Source organism: Rhipicephalus microplus, unplaced genomic scaffold, assembly GCF_043290135.1.
Source record: "Rhipicephalus microplus isolate Deutch F79 unplaced genomic scaffold, USDA_Rmic scaffold_48, whole genome shotgun sequence".
NCBI classification, from domain to species: Eukaryota; Metazoa; Arthropoda; class Arachnida; order Ixodida; family Ixodidae; genus Rhipicephalus; species Rhipicephalus microplus.
Window position 1 is genome coordinate 1,495,572 of NW_027464621.1, and position 16,710 is coordinate 1,512,281.

The 16,710-nt window shown below is 50.9% G+C and overlaps 1 pseudogene; it reads right to left on the reverse strand.

The window, feature by feature from the left end:
• Positions 1-13,515: 13,515 nt before the first annotated feature.
• On the reverse strand, positions 13,516-15,718 carry LOC142788218 (zinc finger MYM-type protein 1-like; annotated as a pseudogene).
• Between the last annotated feature and the right edge of the window lie 992 nt (positions 15,719-16,710).

Sequence of the window (16,710 nt, forward strand, 5' to 3'; positions counted from 1 at the left end):
GTGACAATAGCTTCGATGAATTGTGACAAGAAGACACGGCCTCGATCGCTGAGAAGCTCCTGGGGTGGACCGTGGTGCAGTATGAATCGATGCAGTAGGAAGGACGCTACATCACGAGCAGTAGCCGCAGGGAGAGCGGTGGTTTCGGCGTATCGCGTTAAATGATCTACGGCGACAATGGCCCAGCGGTTACCAGCCGACGTCAAAGGAAGTGGTCCATACAAATCGATACCTATGCGCCCAAATGGACGGTCAGGGCAAGGTAACGGTTGCAAACCGGCTGGCGACATGTGTGCTCAATACCCCAGAGTGCTAGCATTGCGGATCAGAATAGAAGGATTCACATATCTCCGACCGCAGATTGCGGAGTATCACGAGTAACCACTGCCGGCCATCGGCGTCGTAATTGCGTCGGTGTATAGGAGGCCGTCACGAATGGCGAAATGATGAGCAAAATTTTTTCACCCACTTTTCTTTTTTTTTATTTACATCAAATTCGTTCTAATAACCTCCCCTATACATTCCTTGGTATTATTGTCTGTTACATCTCAATAATATTGTGTAAAAACACAGAAAAAAGAGCCCTTAGTTATACACTTCTTCCCTTATTCATTAACGAGGGTCTCGTACTGGCAGACTTGGTGCCGTTAGGTTGTATACGAGGGACTGTTGGTCAGCTAAGTTCACGTGCTACGTGACGCCACACAGGCTCATAAAAGGGTGTTCCATACCCGCCGCTATGGCTACAGACGGCGCTGACTGACACTCCCACGTCTAAATTCCCATATAAACCCGATAAAGTGGCTGGGGGGGGGGGGGATGGCCGTCGTGGTAGCTCAGTGGTTCGAGCATCAAACGCGCTATTCGAAGGTCGTAGGTTCGATTCCTACTCACGACTGGTTATTTATTCACCCACTTCTCTTTCTTCTTATTTACATTTCATTGGTTCTAATAATTTCCCCTATACATTCCTTGGCATTACAGTCTGTTATATCTCATTAATATTGTGTCAAAACACGGAAAAACAAACCCTTAAGTATACACTTCTTTTGCTTATATATATATATATATATATATATATATATATATATATATATATATATATATATATTGTCACGCAGTTTATTTACGTACAGACCTACTGGAAGGCCGAGGAACGCCAACAGGCCGAAAATACAAAACAAACGCAAGCTCGGGTTGCGCGCGTGCACCAACGCTGTGGCTTGCCGTTTCATGCTGCTTCGTCGTCGTTCGCATAGTTCCCTACATTGGCCCCCGGTGAATAGCGTAGCCAACCTGGCAAATTAAGGCGTAGTCACTACAGCGGGGTCGTAATACGGCTTCAGGCGACTCACATGCACAATTTCTCGGCCACGACGGCGTAAGTCATGAGACTGTGTCAAAGGCTCAATCTCATAATTGACTGGTGACGTACGGGCGAGAATGCGGTAGGGCCCGTGGTATCGTGCCAGTAATTTCGACGAAAGGCCAGGAGTGCTCGGTGGAATCCAGAGCCAAACGAGAGCACCAGTCGTGAAAGTAGAGAGATGTCGGTCGGTGTCATGCCGTAGCTTCTGGTGGCCTTGATCCTCGGTTGTCAGTGAACGGGCCAATCGTCTGCAATCTTCTGCGTACCTGGCAACATCAGAAATTGCAGTGTACTCGGAGGAGTCGGGCGTGTATGGGAGGATAGTGTCCAGCGTGCACGATGGTTCGCGTCCGTACAACAGAAAGAAAGGGGAGAACCCTGTTGTCGCGTGCGTAGCGGTGTTATACGCATACGTGACGAATGGAAGGACAGTGTCCCAATTGGTCTGGTCTGAAGCTGTGTACATCGTCAACATATCACCGAGAGTGCGATTAAATCGTTCTGTGAGCCCATTCGCCTGCGGGTGATATGCTGTCGTCATGCGATGAACCATGTTGCACTGAGCGAGCAACGCTTGAATGGCGTCAGACAAGAAAACACGCCCCCGGTCGCTCAAAAGTTCGCGGGGAGCACCATGGCGAAGAACAAAGTTGCGCAGGATGAAAAACGCAACTTCCCTCGCGGTTGCTGCGGGTAGTGCTGCCGTCTCCGCGTAACGCGTGAGGTGGTCCACGCCGACAATTATCCACCTATTTCCAGAAGACGACGTGGGAAGTGGTCCGTATAAGTCGATACCGACGCGGTCAAACGGACGCGCTGGACAAGGCAGAGGTTGAAGTGTACCGGCAGGGCGTTGAGGTGGGACTTTACGTCGCTGGCATGCAGTACAAGCACGTACGTACTTGCGGACAAATGTGTACATGCCGCGCCAGTAGTACCGCTGACGTAGATGGTTGTACGTTTTGAGAGCGCCAGCGTGAGCGCTTTTCGGGTCGTTGTGGAAAGCAGTACAGATTTCCGAGCGCATGTGGTTGGGTATCACTAACAGCCACCTCCGACCTTCAGACGTGTAATTCCGCCGATAGAGTAGGTCGTCTCGAATAGCGAAATGTGTGGCTTGACGGCGGATAGTTCTTGAGACCAAATTAGCCAACGGATCAGTCAGAAAGGCGAGGAGTTGGGAAATCCACACATCTTCGCGTTGTTCCGATGCCATGTCTGTGAAGTCGATTGGTGTTATGACAGCTGAAGAAGGTGACGAGGGGGTTGGGTCAGCCGGTAGCAGCGAGCGGGATAGCGCATCAGCGTCGGAGTGCTTGTGGCCGGATCGGTATACAACACGAATGTCGTATTCCTGTAGGCGAAGCGCCCAACGACCAAGGCGCCCCGACGGGTCTTTGAGCGATGATAGCCAGCATAGAGTGTGGTGGTCCGTGACGACTTCGAAAGGGCGGCCATAAAGGTATGGGCGGAACTTCGTCAAAGCCCAGACATTTGCGAGGCACTCTTTCTCCGTGACGGAATAATTACACTCGGCTTTCTTGAGGGTTCGACTCGCGTAAGCGACCACGTATTCTCGGTACTCTGGTTTTCGTTGAGCCAATACAGCACCAAGACCGACACCACTGGCGTCGTTGTGGACCTCCGTAGGCGCATCAGGGTCAAAATGACGTAGTATTGGAGGGGATAGTAATAACCGTCGAAGCGCGGTGAAGGATTCGTTGCACTCTTTTGACCAAGCAGAAATGCCTTTGGAAGTTGTCAACCGGTTGGTAAGAGGCGCGATGATGGAAGAGAAGTTGCGCACAAATCGACGAAAGTATGAGCACAGGCCGATAAAACTTCGAAGCGTCTTGATGGAATTGGGCTTCGAATAGTCGGCCACGGCGCGGAGTTTCGCCGGATCCGAGAGAACACCCTCTTTGCAGACGACGTGACCCAGTATAGTGAGCTGACGTGCGGAAAAATGGCACTTCTTGATGTTAAGTTGAAGGCCAGCAGAGGTGAGACACGTGAGAATAGCACGAAGACGAACAAGGTGAGTGGAAAAGTCGCGAGAAAAAACGACGATATCGTCTAGGTAGCAAAGGCACGTGTTCCACTTGTAACCGCGAAGGATGGTGTCCATCATCCGTTCGAAGGTAGCTGGGGCGTTGCAGAGTCCAAACGGCATGACGTTAAACTCATACAGCCCATCAGGTGTTACAAATGCAGTCTTCTATCGATCAGGATCAGCCATTGGAACTTGCCAATATCCTGAGCGTAAATCTAAAGAGGAGAAATATTCTGCCCCTTGCAAGCAATCGAGAGCGTCGTCGATGCGTGGCAACGGGTACACATCCTTCCGAGTTATCTTATTGAGCCAGCGGTAGTCGACACAGAATCGGATAGACCCATCCTTTTTGCGCACAAGTACAACAGGGGATGACCAAGGGCTCTGCGATGGCTGGATGACACCGCGCTTGAGCATATGGTCGACTTGTTCGTTGATAATACGGTGCTCTTCTGCTGAAACTCGATATGGTCATTGGCGTAAGAGAGCATGAGTACTGGTGTCAATGTGGTGCGTGATGTTCACTGTGCGACCCAAAGGTGGTTGAGCGCAATCGAAGGCAGAACGGAACTCTAGAAGGGACAAGAGTTCCCTTCTTTGTGTCGGCGATAGCTCAGCGGCAACAGAGGGCTAGAATGAGTCTGGCGCAGGCAGTGGGGCCACAGGTGGCGTCATAGCATTGATATGGAGGTGAGGTGCGTGTTCGGCGAACTCTAGAGGGCGCAAGAGGTCAACGTCTTGTATGTTACCCAAACATTCTCCGCGAAGTAAGGTAACTGGCGACGATAGCGAGTTCGCGACGAGCATGGCGGTAGCACCGGATTCCACGGTGAGTACGGCAAAGGGCAGGTGTAGGCTACGGCGGCGGGTAAATACGTCAGACGGAGTGAACAAAACAGTTCCGGCAGGAGCAGCCGTACAGGTCAGGGCTACAAGGGTGGATGTTCTCGGTGCTATTTCCGTGTCTGCAACAACGACAAGTTTGTAAGGATCAGGAAGAGAATCCACCAAACAAGAGGTTGGCTGTGGTGTAAGGGCAACTTCTGCACGTGAGCAATCTATGATGGCCCGATGACGCGAAAGAAAGTCCCATCCAAGAATGACTTCGTGGAAGCAGGATGCCAGCACAAAAAATTCAATGGCATAAAGTTCACTTTGGATAATGACACGTGCAGTGCACACAGCTGTAGGTTCCATGCACTGCGAGTTGGCCGTGTAGAGCATCAGGCCCGAAAGAGGCGTCGTCACCTTTTTCAACTTGCGGCATAAGGTCTCACAGATTATGGAAACGGCGGCCCCTGTGTCGATAAGCGCTTGTGCAGCGGTCCCCTCAACATTGACGTCAATAACGTTTTGCGGCGAGAAAGATGGAGGCCTTAAGCAGTTCGAATTGTATGCAGCTGTTGCCTCCGGAGCTGCAGCGATCAGTTTGCCTCTTCCGTAGCAGGTCGGCGACGCATAGGTGACAGGGAGCGTCGTCGGGGCAATGGTGACCGATGGTTTGCGTAGGGTCGAGGACTGTCAGTGGCGTACCTTGATGGCGTCCTAGACGACGACGCCATTGGCCTGCCCACGGTGTCGACTGGAGGGGGATCTCGGCGACAGTGGCGGGCGACGTGTCCAGCGATACCACAGGCGAAACAGATAGGCCGTGACGGCGTCCTCCAAGCGTCTCCAAGCGTCTGAGCGACGGTGAAATGAAGCTGAAGATCTCGCGTAGGGATACGGCGCAGCAATTGGGGTTGTAGGCACGACATAGGGTGGCGTGGCAGGTGGAGCATATGGCATACGCTGTTGCGTAGGACGAGCAGCGACGGCGGCGTACGTGAGAGGCGTAGTGACTGGTGGTTGCTGATGCACCGGCGGAAGGGCTTCAGCGACTTGGGTCCGAATGACGTGTTGGAGGTCCGGTGCCAAAGCCTGCGTGGGCTCATGTGTCAGTGGCAGCAGTGACAGCTGGCGCGCTACCTCTTCACGGACGAAGTCCTTGATTGTCGAAAGCAGCGGCTGCTGATCGGTAGGATGGGAAGCTAGGTGCAAGCTTGCGAGCGTGTCTGGCGTCGTGAGGGCTTGACGAGCAATTGCGCGCTGCCTACGCAATTCATCGAAGCTTTGACAGAGGGAAACGAGGACAGCAATTGTGGGGGGATTTCTCGCGAGCAACATCTGAAAGGCGCCGTCGTCAATGCCTTTCAATATGTGCCTGATTTTTTCTTCCTCAGGCATGGTAGAGTTGATGCGGTTGCATAGATGCAACACATCTTCAATGTAGCCCGTGTAGGTCTCGCCTGGTTGCTGCGCACGGTGACATAAACGGTGCTCGGCTTGAAGCTTGCGTACCGCAGGTCGTCCAAAGACATCCGTAATAGCCGTCTTGAATGCAGACCACGTAGTAATGTAAGCTGCGTGGTTATTAAACCACAGTTGCGCGGTGTCCGCAAGGTAGAATGTGACGTAGCCAAGCTTACTTGGGTCGTCCCATTTGTTACTTGCGCCGACTTTGTCGTACCTCGCCAACCAATCTTCGACGTCCGACTCAGTGGAGCCCGTGAAGATAGGAGGGTCTCGTTGAGGATACACGGCACCGCAAGTGACATGGACGGTCGAAGGTCCCACCTGGACAGGCGTCTCGGTGGTCATGTTCGTGTCACGTAGAGGGGGAAGCTTACGGGAGCGAAGTTCCAGGTTTGTACGGGAGTCCACACACCTCCACCAGATGTCACGCAGTTTATTCACGTACAGACCTACTGGAAGGCCGAGGAACGCCAGAAGAGCGAGGAACGCCAACAGGCCGAAAATACAAAACAAACGCAAGCTCGGGTCGCGCGTGCACCAACGCTGTGGTTTGCCGTTTCATGCTGCTTCGTCGTCGTTCGCATAGTTCCCTACAATATATATATATATATATATATATATATATATATATATATATATATATATATATATATATATATATATATATATATATATATATATATATATATATATATATATATATATATATATATATATATATATATATATATATATATATTGTTAAGAGGTTTATTGGTGGACACTCCACGACAGCGACAGTCAATGCGGGGACCGACTCTCTGCACGAGCTGTTCTTCTTCTTATGAAAAGGGAGACCTACTAGAAGGCGCTGGAGAGGACGACCCACTGTTCGAAGGCTTCGCCACAACTACCCCGGGTACGAAGAGGGAGCCACCTGGCGACCTAACAGCTGGTTACTATGAGCGGGTCGTGGTAGGCTTTGAGGCGCTCCACGTTGACAATGTTGCGCCCTCGACGGCGCATGTCCGAAGATGGTTCGATGGGTTCGATCAAGTAATTTACAGGGGAAGTGCGTTCGACGACACAGTAGGGGCCTTCGTATTTGGGCAATAGTTTTGAAGATAGGCCAGTTGAAGTGGTAGGGATCGAGAGCCAGACGAGCGCTCCAGGAAGGAACGTGGGCGCAGTAGTGCTGGTGTCAGCGCGAATGCCTTTTTGCCACTCTTGATCATGCGCTGTAAAGGTCTTTGGAAGCTCTCGACACTCTTCAGCAAGCTTGGCTGTAGCAGAAATAGGCGCCCACTCGGACGGATCTGGCTTGTACGGCAGTATAGTGTCGATGGTGTGCGACGGGTGCCTTCCATATAATAAAAAGAAAGGTGAAAAGCCAGTAGTGCTCTGAGGGGCGGTGTTATATGCGTAAGTGCCGAAGGGTAGAATGGCATCCCAGTTTGTGTGATCGGCAGCGACGTACTTGGAGAGCATGTCGCCCAGCGTACGGTTGAAGCGTTCTGTGAGGCCATTCGTCTGCGGGTGGTAAGCAGCAGTTTTGCAGTGAACAACGTTGCACTCTTTGAGAATGGCTTCGGCGACTTCAGACAGGAAGACGCGGCCTCGATCACTGAGCAGTTCCTGAGGTGGACCGTGTCGCAGCATGAATCTTTGGAGCAGGAAGGAGGCCACATCGCTCGCTGTAGCCGCGGGGAGAGCGGCAGTTTCGGCGTATCGCGTGAGGTGGTCCACAGCAACAATGGCCCAGCGGTTACCGGCCGACGTTAGTGGAAGTGGTCCATACAAATCGATGCCAACGCGCCCAAACGGCCTGGCAGGGCAAGATAGAGGTTGCAGACCTACCGGCGACAGGTGCGATGAAGTTTTGCGGCGCTGACATTCTATGCAGGAGCGAACGAAATTCTGCACGTAGCGGTACATGCCGCACCAAAAGTACTGTTGGCGAATGCGGTGGTAAGTCTTCGATACCCTGGAATGCGCACATTGCGGATCAGAATGAAAGAATTCGCATATGTCAGAGCGCAGACTGCGGGGTATGACTAGTAGCCACTGGCGGCCGTCACCGTTGTAATTGCGTCGGTGGAGGAGGTCGTCGCGAACGGCGAAATGGTGGGCTTGACGGCGCAACGCGCGAGTGGACGGAGTGGATAGATCAGTCAGCAAGTCTATCAGTGATGCAATCCATTGATCCTTGCACTGTTCAGTAGCAACGGCATGAATGCTAATGGAAGAAACGGCATGGTGAGACGCTGAGTCGTGGGCATTGTCGTCAGGCAAGGGAGAGCGCGACAGGGCATCGGCGTCAGCATGTTGCCTTCCGTTGCGGTACAGCACGCGGATGTCGTAGTCTTGCAGGCGAACTGCCCACCGGGCGAGACGGCCTGAGGGATCTTTCAATGACGACAACCAGCACACTGCGTGATGGTCGGTGACTACATCAAATGGGCGACCATACAAGTAAGGTCGGAACTTGGTAAGGGCCCAGACGATTGCCAGACATTCTTTCTCAGTGACGGTGTAATTAGTCTCGGCTTTTGTAAGCGTACGGCTTGCATACGCCACGACATATTCCGGGAACCCTGGTTTGCGCTGCGCAAGGACAGCGCCGAGACCGACACCACTGGCGTCCGTGTGTACCTCTGTAGGGGCCGTAGGGTCGTAGTGGCGGAGTAGGGGAGGCGACGTCAACAAACGACGAAGTGTTGTGAAAACGTCGTCGCACTGTGGTGACCACGAATGGAGAGGCCCGTTACTTCCGAGAAGCTCCGTCAGCGGCGATATGATAGTCGCGAAGTTTCGAATGAAGCGCTGAAAGTAGGAACACAGTCCTACGAAACTGCGCAGTTCCTTGACGGATGTCGGCTTGGGGAACTCGGTCACGGCCCGAAGCTTGGCTGGATCAGGGAGAATTCCGTCCTTGGATACGACGTAGCCGAGTATTGTCAGCTGCCGAGCTGCAAATCGGCACTTCTTTAGGTTCAGTTGCAAACTGGCGTCGCTCAGACGCGTTAAAACATGCCGAAGGCGTTGAAGATGCGTCGACAAGTCCGGAGCAAAAACGACGACGTCATCGAGGTAGCACAGGCACGTGTGCCATTTCAGGTCGCGCAGAACAGTATCCATCATGCGCTCAAAGGTGGCGGGCGCATTGCACAGCCCAAACGGCATGACGTTGAATTCGTACAAGCCGTCGGGGGTGACAAAAGCGGTCTTTGGTCGAGCGTCCTCAGCCATAGGTACTTGCCAGTACCCTGAGAGCAAATCGAGGGATGAAAAGAATTCTGCTCCTTGCAGGCTGTCAATCGCGTCATCTACCCGCGGAAGTGGGTACACGTCCTTACGAGTGATCTTGTTGAGGCGTCGGTAGTCCACACATTACCACACAGAACCGTCCTTCTTCGTGACGAGAACGACAGGAGATGCCCAGGGGCTGCTAGAGGGGCGAATAACATCGCGGCGAAGCATGTCGTCGACTTGCTCGTTGATTACACGGCGTTCTGTGGGAGATACGCGATATGGACGTTGCCGCAGCGGTGGCTGTGCGCCTGTGTCGATGCGATGCGTAACGGTGGATGTGCGGCCGAGAGAAGGTTGAGCGACATCGAAAGAAGAGCGGAATTCTTCCAACAGGCCCAAAAGCTGGGAACGCTGGCCCTGCGTAAGGTCGTCGGGTATGCAGGGACCGAATATATCATCGGATGATGAAGCAGAAGTCGAAACAGCACCAAGCGTACAGGAACTTGGGCAGTGCATGTCATCGGGTTGATCCATAACTTGCGCGTCTTCGATGGGTTCCAATCTGCCGAGACATTCTCCTCGCACCAACGTAACGCTGTACGGAGATGAGTTCACAACAAAAATAGTGGTGCTGCCGTGAGTGAGTTGCACGGTCGCGAAAGGAACCAGCAAGCCTTTTCTTATCAAAACACGATGAGATGGCGAGAGGAGTGCAGCGGTGTCAGAAAGGCTTGCGCAGTAGAGCGACACCGCCACGGACGAGTTTGCAGGCACTTGAGTGTCGTCTCTGACGAGTAACTTGCTTGCAGCAGATGGACTGTCGGCCGGCGTCAAAGAAGAGAATTGCGCGAGTCCTATTTCTGCTGGTGCGCAATGAATGACGGCGTCGTGGCGGGAGAGAAAATCCCATCCTAGGATGACGTCGTGAGAGCATGAAGAAATTATGATGAATTCGACCGCATACATCACGTCCTGAATCTTAAGGCGGGCTGTGCACATCACCGTAGGGTGAATGCTTTGGACGCTGGCTGTACGGAGGGAGAGCCCGCAAAGCGCCGTGGTCACTTTGCGCAGTAATCGGCTAAGTTTTGCGTCCATCATGGATACGGCAGCTCCAGTATCTACAAGGGCAGATGCACGAACGCCATCCACAAGCACGTCTATCACGTTCGACGGGCTTTCCTGAGGGCTTCCGCAGTTCGACAGCGTCGTAGCCCTTGCCTCGTGGACTGCGACGACTAGTTTCTGGTCGCCCTCGAGTGGACGTGGCCGCATCGGCGACAGTGAGCGACGTCGTGGAGATGGTGAACAGCGGGTAGATGGAACGGGGCAGGACGACGGTGACATAGGCGGTGGTTGGTCATAAGAGCGGCTTGATTGGCTGGAAAAGTTGGAGGCGACCTGCGGTTGCTGCACACGATTGCAATAGCGTGCCACATGACCGACGCAACCACAAGCAAAGCAGATGGGGCGATTGTCAGCAGTGCGCCATCGGTTCGCGGGTCCCATCCATGTCGCAGAACGCGATGGGCGAGTCAGCTGCTGATATGAATGCATGGTATGAGTGCATAGGCGGCACTCGGGGCATGTGGGTGACGCCAGAGTATGTAGGCGAGACAGTTTCTCCAAAGGCCTGGGGCCTCACGATGGTTTCGGTGTAACTTAGGGGAACAGCGACAGAAATCGGTTGGGGCGGCCTGGCGACAACTAGGGCGTAGCTGAGTGGCGCAGATCCAGGAGGCGGCAGGTGGTATTCAGGGACGACCTCCGCGATTTCCTGCTGAATGGCTCGGCGGAGCGGAGGTAGAAGTGTACTTGACGGCTGTTGAGCATGTTGTGGGGAAGCAAAAGCCAGTAAAGAGACCCGGCGGGCAACTTCCTCACGCACGAACGACTTGATTTCAGCGAGCAAGGTTGCGTGGTCAGAAACTGCTGACAAGGCCGAGAGATCAGCATCACGTGGTGGCGGTCGACGGGTCATCAAGCGCTGCAGCCGCAGCTCGTCATAACTTTGGCATAACGTAATGACTTCTGCCACAGTGCGGGGGTTCTTTGCCAGGAGCATGGTGAAGGCATCGTCGGCGATGCCTTTTAGAAACATGCGCGATTTTGTCAGCCTCTGACATGTTCACGTCGACTTTCTTGCACAAGTCAAGGATGTCCTCAATATAACTTGTGAAGGACTCGCCGGTCTGCTGGGCTCGTTCACGTAAACGCTGTTCAGCTTGCAGCTTATGAACGGCCGGACGGCCGAACACGTCGACGACAGCGGTTTTAAAAGTGGACCAAGTCGGGAAATCAGGTGCGTGGTTGTTGTACCACATGCCGGCCACACCCGCGAGATAGAAAAACAGGTTGCCCAGTTTACCTGCCTCGTCCCAATGGTTGGGGACGCTCACGCGTTCGTACATGGCCAGCCAGCCCTCGACGTCGGTGCCATCCGCGCCGGTGAAGACAGGAGGGTCGCGGATGCGGGGGACATTGGGACATGGCGTAGGCGTAGGAGGAAGCGTTTGCTGGGCAGCGTCTTGGTGCATGGTTGAAAGCACGGTACGGGATCGAAGCTCCAAGGGCATCGAATTCGGACCGAAGGTGTTTGAAGGGCACAGCACTCTCCACCAAATTGTTAAGAGGTTTATCGGCGGACACTCCGCGATGATTCACGACAGCGACAGTCAATGCGGGGACCGACTCTCTGCACGAGCTGTTCTTCTTCTTATGAAAAGGGAGACCCACTAGAAGGCGCTGGAGAGGACGACCCACTGTTCGAAGGCTTCGCCACAATATATATATATATATATATATATATATATATATATATATATATATATATATATATATATATATATACAAAGTGTCACTACTAAAAAAAACAAGAGAAGTGCGGGTATATATATATATATATATATATATATATATATATATATATATATATATATATATATATATATATATATATATATATATATATATATATATATATATATTTTCTCAAAGTGGATACGATCACCGGGTAACACTATGTACGAATTCAATGACTAATAATGTTTTGTTATTTAGTCAATAATGAAATCGGGTTGTCGCGCGAGTACTCTCTGCCAATTAAAGTAATCGAGCTTAAGACCACAGATATAATGTCTCTCACTGTCTCCCAGGTAATGTTCCTGAATGATAAAGAAAACGCACCGATGTTTATATTGATACGTATACATGGCAATGTTAGTTAAACTCACGCAACAATATATTTTATGGCACCCTAAATAAATACACGTTGTTTTACTGGGCTCATTCGGCAACCAAGGTCAGTCCGATGCGTTGCCGACTGGCAACTGCTCACTCCGACGAATGTTTGGCGCACTCGGCATTCACTCGGCCACCGACGGCTGGCCCGAACCACGCCGCCGACCAAGTGCTGACGTTGCCGGCAGCGCACCTCGGACCAGCCCTTTCCGAATGTCTGGGGGCCAGGGGCGGCGCCAGGATGTTTTTACTGGGGGGGGGGGGGCAACCACGAAAAGTGAGTTCCTCCAGGGGGGCAAGCAAGTGGGAAGCTTATGCGTTGTATTTTCACTGTCTTACTCTCTTCCCCTTTTCTTCTTTTATAAACGCCCAACTTCTTCGATGGAAGTCTACGATATGTCCTGTTACATGTCACCTACGCTTCGTTCAGTAGCTCAACACGTCAATAAACATGCGTATTGTTCTGCTTAGGTGAGTTCAACGTAATATATTATCTGAAAGATTTTCTCTTGATCTAAATCAACTCTTACACTCTTACAAAAGAAATCACCTAGGCGCTAGCTTTATACGGGTTAGAATGGGATTAGCTGGGCGAAAAACAGCTGATCTATAGCTTCCTTGATAATATTACCAGAACGATAGCAACTTGAGAAAATGGGCGCAGCTGTGATGTAGTCGGAGGTAGCCAGCCAAGCCTCTGGGAGAAGTCGAGCCGAAGCAACGCCTCCTAGAACTTGTCAAGCCTGCGTGTCACGACGTCAGCTACGTCATCAGCGTCGACCGGTTTGACGCCGCTATGCTGCTTCGCTGTCTTTGCTGTCTAGTACACTGTAGCTGTATCTACTGCTATGCGCAGTTCACTGCAATCTCGCCAAGGATAGCTATCTATTAGCTCACCTGCAACTGCTTCATTTGCTGCACGCAAGTGCTGCTTAGTCACGAAATACCACAATCTTTCACCACAATCTTCCGAAAACACAAGAGGACACCAATTAGTCGGTGGCTGAAACCGTTTGGCTGGGCTAAAGGCCCAGGTTCTAAACACAACAGTGTAAGTAAGATATTCGAGCAACGCAGTAGGATACAACTTAATATTTAGCATGTTTACACAGCAGTTGTATTGCTAGTAAAATGAAAATTGATACAGTTTGTCAAACAACCGATATACAAAATGCAGTACCAAATAAAAGAAATTAAGCTTGGTAACCAGCAGCAACAAAATAACACGTGTTTACTAGATCACAATATAGCTTCGAAAGAGTCATTTGAGAGCATCAGAGATAACTAACACCACTAAGTAATTTTCATATCAATTCCAAGTTTCGTAATGATGCGCCAGATTACAAAATGTTAAAAGGCTGTTCTTGCACCTGCTGGTGTTGCTAAACGTTGGAAATGGGAAAAGAAAAAAGAAGCAATGTAGCAAAAGAATAAACAAATGAAGGGCATAGATTTGTAAAACTGGATCACGCATAGGCAGGTAAGTCATTTCACATCTGACTAAACAGTACACCAGTTTTCACAAACGTGTCAGCTCTCCTACTATGCACTGTTCACCACACAAGCGGGGCACCGACGTGGCCTCAGACAAGCGGGGCACCTTTTGCAGTTTGTTTGAAAGCGAGGAAAAACGGCCGGAATTATTCGATGGCGAAGCGGGTTTCCGTGCCCGAACATTTTTCCCATGAAAGTGCCGCAAAGGTACTATAGAGTTTCATTTACCGGCATACTAGTGCAGACGTATACGCCGATTATTGTGTGCAGCATCGAACATGTCAACAACACGCTGAAGGTCTATGTTATTGGCTAGAGACCGTTCTACCGCAAGCACAGCTAGGTCGCTCAGACGGTTGTTAGTCATTTTGCTGCGAAGATAAGTCTTCAGTCTTCGAAGGCACGAAAATGTGCGCTCGCAAGAAGATGGTGATGCCGGTATCGTCACGGCGATAACACTTAGCTTGTGCAGTTCGTGAAAGGCTAACTTTACTCTTCCAAGACGGTGACCAATTGCAGCAATGTTTCTATCTTGCACTTCCTTTCGGCTTCGATGCGCTGAAGAAGTTTAATTACCAACTTGCATTCAACTTCAACGCTGTTGATGTCGCATGCATAGTGCTCAGCGAAAGGCTTGAGCAAGGAGACGTCCATAAAATTCTCACTTTGAGGGTGGAGGGCGCTGACTCCGCAGAGTACGTCATTATTTTCCGCAAATCGCCTAGTCAGTTCCACAATGAGGTGGTCCAAAACGGGCAGAAAAACTTTGACTCTGAAAGTTTCTTTTGAATCTGGAGACTCTTCTTCAACGGGCCGTCCTTCACTTAATACAAACTGCTCTAAATGGAGCGGAAGGCGTTTCGTTCTCTGCTTTTCCCTTTGGGGGACCCCGTTCTCCTCAGAAATAGTGCAGGTTTGCTCCCACACAGTGCCAAACGCGCTCTGCGAATTTCTGATTTCGGATAACTCGTCAATGACAGTGTGCGCCATGAGGCATGCCTGACTAAGGTTGCAGTCTTTACTTTGTAATATGTCCGAAAAAACCTTAAGGCGGCTGAGTAGCTTGGTGAATAGCCTTAAATGGAAAAGAAAAGAGAAGTTCATTTGCTCCAGCAGACCCCCGGCTTCCGTTGCCCGCCTGCTGTTTGTAGCGATGACTTCGCTGAGGCATACAAGAATGGCAGGAAAGCTTATCATGGCAGCTGTGCAAGCCGTTATCTGGCAGGCCCATCGTGTATCGCTGAGACGCTGCAGCTCTGTCACAGGCAAAGACAACCTTTTTTGAACATCTACATAGAGGGAGTGAACTGCAGATCCACTTAGGAATACATAAAGGCTTTCCAAAAGAGAGAAAAAATCCCTCACCGGTTTTATCGCCTTGCAGACATCCACGATGACAAGATTGAGACGGTGGTTCATGCAGTGTACGTACACTGCCTGCGGCACTTCCTGCCTGAATAGTGCCTGGACGCCTCGTGACGTACCGCTCATGACACTTGCACCATCGTATGTTTGAGCAATGCACAGTTGAGAATCAATGCCGCAGCGATTCAGCGTTTCCTTGACGTAGCTCAGGAGCGACTTAGCATCCAATTGCTCAGCGTTGCGGAATCCAAGGAACCTCTCAAAGACAGCCCCATTGAGGTAGTACATTACTACCACTGACAACTGTTCCGTCTTACTTAGATCCTTGGTTTCATCGACGATAAGTGCAAAGCACTGGGAGCTTTTCATCTCTTCCTTTATACTTGTTAATGTGATGTGGCTTAGAATTTCGAGGATCTGGTCTTGTATCGAGTGATGAACGTACTTCGCATTCGCTGCTCCGCCATTCAGTTTCTTTCCTATAATGTCGTCATATTTAGCAAACAAGTTCAAGAGCTCAACGAAGTTTTCTTTGTTTTCACTTCTGGCACTTTCATCGTGGCCCCTCTGAGAGATTCCCTGAACGGCAGTAAATCGCAATATATCGGCAACTCTTGCTATATAGAGGCGATTTTCCTGCACCTCCCTGGAGTACGCGTCGCTGAGATGTGTTGCAACCGACCAGCTTTGTCCTCCCGCCTTCATCTGCGTGAAGGAAACCCACGATGCCTGGCAAGTCTTATGCACGAGTGAGTTTTCGTGCTTCCTGAAGCCACCGTCTCTTTCTAGGGCATTTTTCCAATTACTGTATCCACCATTGACAAATGCAGATTTCTCATTGTCACCAGTTGAAAACATTCTGCAAGGGAAAAAGAAAGCTGCGTCAGCCTGCGCGCTGTACTTCAACCAAGGAAATAGGCGGTACCAGTTTGAGTTGAAGCTCCTGCTCAATTTGCCGTACTTCTTAGATGGAAATGGGTTCAGTATTGGCTGTGTGGGTTGCTCTATCTTGAATTTCGAAATGTCCAACTGGCCTGCGTGGTCGACATCCACATCAGAGGCGGTGAATTCTGTCGCAGAATCAGGTTGATGTCTTGCTGCACACGATGCGGAAAGGTCATCACATTCGCGGTCCATGTGCCCTGACGAGGACGGGCAAGCATCGTCAGACGCGATGCTACGCACAGTCTCTTCAAGCGGAATTGAAACAAAGCACTGAGCATTTTCTTGTTCCTGAAGCGTCTCCGAATCTTCTGCTGTGGAAGCAAAAAGCTCGGGGGAGACAGCTTTTTGCTTGGCCCGCTTGCTCGAAGGCGAAAAAAAGTCGGCAATAGACCTTTTCTGTGACATACTGAGACAAGCCAATGTAGACTGAACGTTGGAGGGATGGCAGGGGAGACCCACGCCGTAGAGGGCGCTGCGGGGTCGGCCGCTGCCGTTGAATGGGTGGGCAAAACTCGTTAGAAGAATGTTGACCTCTCCGATGTTCCCTTCAACCTGTCTTTAAAAAACCTGTTCCTTTGCTCCCACGCTACACGCGTTCTGCACGTGTTTTTGAGAGTTTCGCCTCGCGCGCGGTTAGGATGTACACGCTTTTGTCGCGTTTAAGATCGCCGCAATTTAAGATTTTTTTCGTGGCAGCAATTTGGTGAAAGGTCAGCGA